Raw genomic sequence first — 6,841 nt, forward strand, 5'->3', positions numbered from 1 at the left:
TTAAGAAAATATCGTGAGCAAAGTAAGAAGGTGCAAAATAGAAGTTTCAAGCGCATAGGCAATCGTTCGTTGCCTGAAACAAGGTGTGAAAGGGGCTAAGAGCAATGGGAATAAGTATTGCGTCTGATAGCAGAATAGATCAACAGGCAAGTGGCCCGTGAATTACATACAAAGTCAAGCGTGAGGAATATCTTTGGAAACGTGGTGTACAGGAGAGTCAGGTTTCGATCCTGTGGAACTGTGGGTTATGGGCCCACCATGTGGTTCTTTTTTTTTAATAGGAGCAGTGACATCTTGCACGGTCATGATAGCAAGGCATGTCAGGGAGTACCATGTCAGCTATGTCGGCAACAACGTTGGTACCAAGGGCGAGGGACGAAGAGAACCATTTTCCTGCTCGTTGAAACGAGGCGGACCAATAGGCAAGGTTCCCGTCCATCGGTGGTTACCGGAATGTCATCAACAATAGTAACAAGGTCTTACCGACAGAGTTGTGCATCGAGGTGTTTGCACAAGCAGTGGATTATTACTGCTTATATCATATAGATCACAAGAAAGGTTAAACCAACAATGGAAGGAAAATATGATCATCAGATTAAACAGAACAAAGGAAAGGAATATGTGTTTAAACACATATTTCAGGGGTATATCCTTCCCAATGACAAGCAGAGCATGATATCCATGACAGGATATAAAGTAGAAAACCATTTAGGTAAGGGGGAAGGAATCTCATGATATTACCCATACAACGGTGTTAGGATAAGTGATAAATAAAATTTAGCATCGTGCTTCAAATGTTCCTGTTGAAAATCGGAGTACCATTGACATGCTTCGAGATAGCATTGACATGGTCATCAGGTGAAGATCAGACTTTGGAAACACGAAGGATCCATCAGGAATAACTTGTAGAATAAGTCTTACAATTTCCTCATGGATGAATGGAAAACCTTGCTGAAAAGGAATCTATAATGATAGGTCCTCCAGCCGGGGGGGTGTAGACATGACATCATGTTACCGGGTCATCAAAGGATCAACATCATAACTCTTGGAAAGTTGTCCCAACCATCATATCTGACCGAGATTCAGATCCGATTGGTGTTAGGATACCTGAGACTCAGGATGTCCGAGAAGAAAAGGCGCAACACAAATCGTTGAAATGGCATTGCAAGCTTCTCGGGAAATGAACTATGGGAGCGGGTTTCTGAAGCAATAGTTCACCATTAAACCAAGGAGAGGACAAGGAGGTGTCTGGTGAACTCAACGGCAATTCACCGAGATTCCCAAAAGATGGATTTCCACCATTAAGTGAACAAGGAGATAACATTTGTCAGATCAAATGATATAAGGAAGTATGCTCGAGGAAAACATACACAATTAAACATTGGTTGAAGGGTGCGCCCGAAGTACGGGTTGGGTTGCACGACCAATGTTAGAATGGTGATTCAATTAGCGAAGGACTTAGAATGAACTATCGCCCATTCACTTCAAAGAAATAGGGTTGCTAGAAGTTTTGAATTCACACGTCATAGCTCCATTGTCGGTATTCCGGTTGAAAACAATACGGGGACCAAGGAATGAACGAAGATGGCAAGAAGTATTAAGATATCAAGAACTATTAAGAGGTGGTGAAATTCTCACCACATTCTTGACAAAAAGTGATGGTAATACTTCCGAGGTAAGGAAGATCAACTGCTGGGTAGCAGTGATCTCAAGGTTTACACAAAACGCGAACAAGTTGTGTTGAACGGAAGGCAATAAAGTGGTCGATGAGAACAGGAATCATCGAGGGGCAAGGATGGTATTACCCATCATGAATTCAATTGAATTCATGGAAGAGCTCATAAGGTTGATGATGATCACGACACAATTGTCGAGAGATTTCATGTAGATGTAGTCAATCAGCGACGACATCAAGTCAAAGGAATGATGAAGCAAGAGGTTATTGGAACCACAGTTACGACACAAACTCGAACTCAAGCTTGTTGTTTAAGGTGAAAGGGTATGACGAGGAAAAATCGACGTAAGGTTAGTTCATCGTCGAAAATTGGTGCTCCGAGAATAAGGACCAGGTAGCATCGTTAGAATCATCACGACAATGATATAGCCAAACAGGCTAGGAATGGCGTGATCGGGTACAAACTCGTATTTATAGAAGCTTACTAAAGAGTTGTTGAACCATAGTGCGGACTCGGTTCAGTTATCGCTGTCTTTGAGGGTATAATAACTCCGAGCCCATGAAAAATTGTAATCGGTGAGTATGTAGTACTTGATGAAGAACTCATAAGAAATTATGCAGTTCCAAGATAATCTCGAGATACCAGGTGGTAATACTCGACGACAGATCAAACTAGAAGTTGAACTGGGGTATTGCTCTATAGAAGACAAGTGCTTAAACTTGCAAAGGACATGATATTTAAAGGAGAACATGGTCTGAACCACGATTGCAAAAAGGCCAGATCTCAGATATAAGATGAACTTATACCAAGGGAATAATTGATTTTAAAAGAAGCTTCGATGAGAAGATGTACATCGTGTCCATGGGCATGAACGCAAGTTCAAGGTCGACTCCCACTTCTCCAATGCACAACCTTTCATTCACTTCTCGCGCTCAATGAAATTGTAGTTTTGAAATTTTATCTGGCAAAATACCAGAAGAGTACGACTCGTGAAAACTTTCGAGTTCACACCTATTAAGGAAGGCATAGGTTCAACCCATTGGGGCATCTTAGAATCATATACCAAATCTTCAGAAGTAATTAACTCAAGCTCAAAGGCAGAGCATGGTTGAGAAAGCAGAGGATACAATTTACCAAAGGCATTATGTATCAGAGGAAAGGCTCACAAGGTTATTGAATATGAAGGGCGTTGTCAGATAAAATCCAACAAAGGATCTGGTGTTCCACAAGGGATCTGACGTGAGCATCGGTACTCAACTAGAGGAAGAAGATTGCAAGGAGATCAGATTATAGAAACAACTGACTAACTCAATTGTCAAATGCAAAGGAATTATGATATCCAAATCAAGGGATCAGAAGCAATGCTCAGAGTAGGGATGGATAAGTTGAATAGCCTTAGGGTACAATCAATGACAATTGGATTGGTCGAGAACCAATTCCAGTTAAAAGAATGGCAGCTTAGCCAGAGAAGTAATTTATAAGGATCAATGATGATTGCGTGCATTCGCAAACATATTGAGTCAACAGACTCAAAATGATAATGACAAGGAATGTCATTAAGACTACGAGACTTATGGGATTAACCATAATGCGAGCAAACAAGAATTTCAAGAGCCAAAGGCTCCAGAGGATTTCGGAAGATCGAATAGTATTTTGAAGACTTTTGTGAAACTCATGAACAACTGGGGATGAGCGGATACTTGACAAGTGCGGCGATTTATTTGAAGGGGTATTCAAGTGACAAAGAACACCAAGGCAGCAAGCTCAAGGGATTATTGAAACAACGACGAGTTTTTCAGGGTATCTTGTAATAACAAGACCACTGGGGATGAATGTAAGAATAACAAATGTAAGTAGTTATCCATAAGGGTTTGCGGTGGAAGGTGAATTGCAAACGCGATGAACACAAGTTCTCGGGTTAACAGTGGAGAGTATCTTCAGGGTCTTCTGCTGCAGCAGACGATCATTAGTAATAAGGGGCTCTACGGGTGAAAGTGATAACGAGATCCTAATGTTAGATTTAGTAAACTTCATTTAACCCGAATAGAGGAGAGATCAGAGTCCCAGAGTAAAGGTCGAGGAGTAAAAGATCCTAGTACCACCCAATGGCAACGTCGGCCCATGGGCCGCACAGCCATGTTAGTAAAAGTTTTGTAAAGTCTAGACTCGACTTCGGCCAAGGAGTTGGAAGGGGGATTCCTACAGGCAGTCGGCTCTGATACCAACTTGTGACGCCCCCGATTCAATCGTACACTAATCATGCACGCAAATGTGTACGATCAAGATCAGGGACTCACGGGAAGATATCACAACACAACTCTACAAATAAAATAAGTCATACAAGCATCATAATACAAGCCAGGGGCCTCAAGGGCTCGAATACAAGTGCTCAATCATAGACGAGTCAGCGGAAGCAACAATATCTGAGTACAGACATAAGTTAAACAAGTTTGCCTTAAGAAGGCTAGCACAAACTGGGATACAGATCGAAAGAGGCGCAGGCCTCCTGCCTGGGATCCTCCTAAACTACTCCAGGTCATCGTCAGCGGGCAGCACATAGTAGTAGGCACCTCCGGTGTAGTAGGGGTCGTCGTAGACGGTGGCGTCTGGCTCCTGGACTCCAGCATCTGGTTGCGACAACCAGAAAGAGAGGAAAGGGGGAAAAAGGGGGGGAGAAAGCAACCGTGAGTACTCATCCAAAGTACTCGCAAGCAAGGAACTACACTACATATGCATGGGTATATGTGTAAAGGGCCATATCAGTGGACTGAACTGCAGAATGCCAGAATAAGAGGGGGATAGCTAGTCTTATCGAAGACTACGCTTCTGGCAGCCTCCGTCTTGCAGCATGTAGAAGAGAGTAGATTGACGTCCTCCAAGTAGCATCTCCAAGTAGCATCCCCAAGTAGCATCGCATAGCATAAACCTACCCGGCGATCCTCTCCTCGTCGCCCTGTAGAAAAGCGATCACCGGGTTGTCTGTGGAACTTGGAAGGGTGTGTTTTATTAAGTATCCGGTTCTAGTTGTCATAAGGTCAAGGTACAACTCCAAGTCGTCCTGTTACCGAAGATCACGGCTATTCGAATAGATTAACTTCCCTGCAGGGGTGCACCACATAACCCAACACGCTCGATCCCATTTGGCCGGACACACTTTCCTGGGTCATGCCCGGCCTCGGAAGATCAACACGTCGCAGCCCCACCTAGGCACAACAGAGAGGTCAGCACGCCGGTCTAAATCCTATGCGCGCAGGGGTCTGGGCCCATCGCCCATTGCACACCTGCATGTTGCGTACGCGGCCGGTGAGCAGACCTAGCAACCTCCATTACAAAGGAAGTTGCGTTAATGCAGTCCAACCCGGCGTGCACCACTCAGTCGCTGACGTCAAGAAGGCTTCGGCTGATACCACTACGCCGGGATACCCATAACTACTCCCGCGTAGATGGTTAGTGCGTATAGACCAAATGGCCAGACTCAGATCAAATACCAAGATCTCGTTAAGCGTGTTAAGTATCCGCGAACACCGAACAGGGCCAGGCCCACCTGTCTCCTAGGTGGTCTCAACCTGCCCTGTCGCTCCGCCACCAAGTAACAGTCGGGGGCCGTCGGGAACCCAGGCCCACCTCTACCGGGATGGAGCCACCTGCCCCTTCAGCCCCCATCTCCGAACAGTATCACAGGTAATGTAACTGTGTAAAGTATATCGTATATGCCCGTGATCACCTCCCGAAGTGATCACGGCCCAATAGTATAGCAAGGCAGACCGACAAGAATGTAGGGTCACTGATGGAACACTAGCATCCTATACTAAGCATTTAGGATTGCGGGTAAGGTATCAATGACTGTAGCAGCAATGACAGGCTATGCATCAGAATAGGATTAACGGAAAGCAGTAACATGCTACACTACTCTAATGCAAGCAGTATAGAGAAGAGTAGGCGATATCTGGTGATCAAAGGGGGGCTTGCCTGGTTGCTCTGGCAAGAGAGAGGGGTCGTCAACTCCGTAGTCGAACTGGTCAGCAGCAGCGTCGGTCTCGTAGTCTACTGGAGAGAAGAGGGGGAAGAAACAATGAATACAATGCAAACAAATGCATATCGATGCATGACATGACAAGTAACGATGCTAGGTGTGCCCAATCGTGGTAGTAGGTGATACCGACGAAGGGGGGAAATATCCGGGAAAGTATTCCCGGTGTTTCGCGTTTTCGGACAGATGAAGCGGAGGGGGAAAGTTGCGTGTTTGGTATGTTAGAGGTGTGTGGTGGACGAACGGGCTGCGTATCCGGAATCGTCTCGTCGTTCTGAACAACTTTCATGTTGAAAATATTTTAATCCGAGTTACGGATTAAAAGATATGATTTTCTAAGATTTTATTAATTTCTGGAATTTAATTATTTATTTAATTCAACATTATCCAGAATAGTAAATGCTGACGTCAGCATGACGTATGTGTGATGTCAGCAGGCAACAGTGCGGTTGACCTAGGTCAAACTGACATGTGGGTCCCGTGGGACCCACCTGTCATACACTGTTAGGTTAATTAGGGTTTAGGTTAATCTAATTACAGTTTAATTAAACTAACAGGTTAATTAGTTTAGTTAATTGATCAGGTTAATTAAACTCAATTAATTTAGTTAATTAATTTAGTTAATTAATTAATTAATATTATTATTATTATTTTCCTTCTCTTTCTTTTGTTCTGGGGCTGGGGCCCCCTTTGTCAGTGGGCCAAAGGCCTTAGCGGGTCAACGGGCGTGGGCGTGGGCATAGCCCGAACGGGTACTGCGGGCGCCAGCCCTACTGGGCACTGGCCCAGGCCAGTTACGGCCGGGCACGGCCAGCGTGGCCGCCGGCGAGTGCGGGCGAGGGTGGCAGAGGCCACGGCGGGCGCGGGTGGATGACGGCGGCAGCGCCCGCAGCGTCAGCCACGGCAGCAGACCAACACAAGGGGGCACGGGGCCAGCGGCGAGGCGCCGCAACAGGGGACGGGCGCGTGGGGTCGTGGTGGCCGCGAGCACGGCGCGGGCGGTGCGCCGGCGTGGAGTTGCAGGACGCGGCCGGTCGCGGTGAGCGCGTCGTGGGGGGGAAAGAGGAGAGGAGGCGGGGCTCATGGCGGGTCGTAGGGACTAGGCAGCGGGCGTGAGGAGGGCGACGGGGACGAG

Source organism: Triticum dicoccoides, chromosome 1B, assembly GCF_002162155.2.
Source record: "Triticum dicoccoides isolate Atlit2015 ecotype Zavitan chromosome 1B, WEW_v2.0, whole genome shotgun sequence".
NCBI lineage: Eukaryota > Viridiplantae > Streptophyta > Magnoliopsida > Poales > Poaceae > Triticum > Triticum dicoccoides.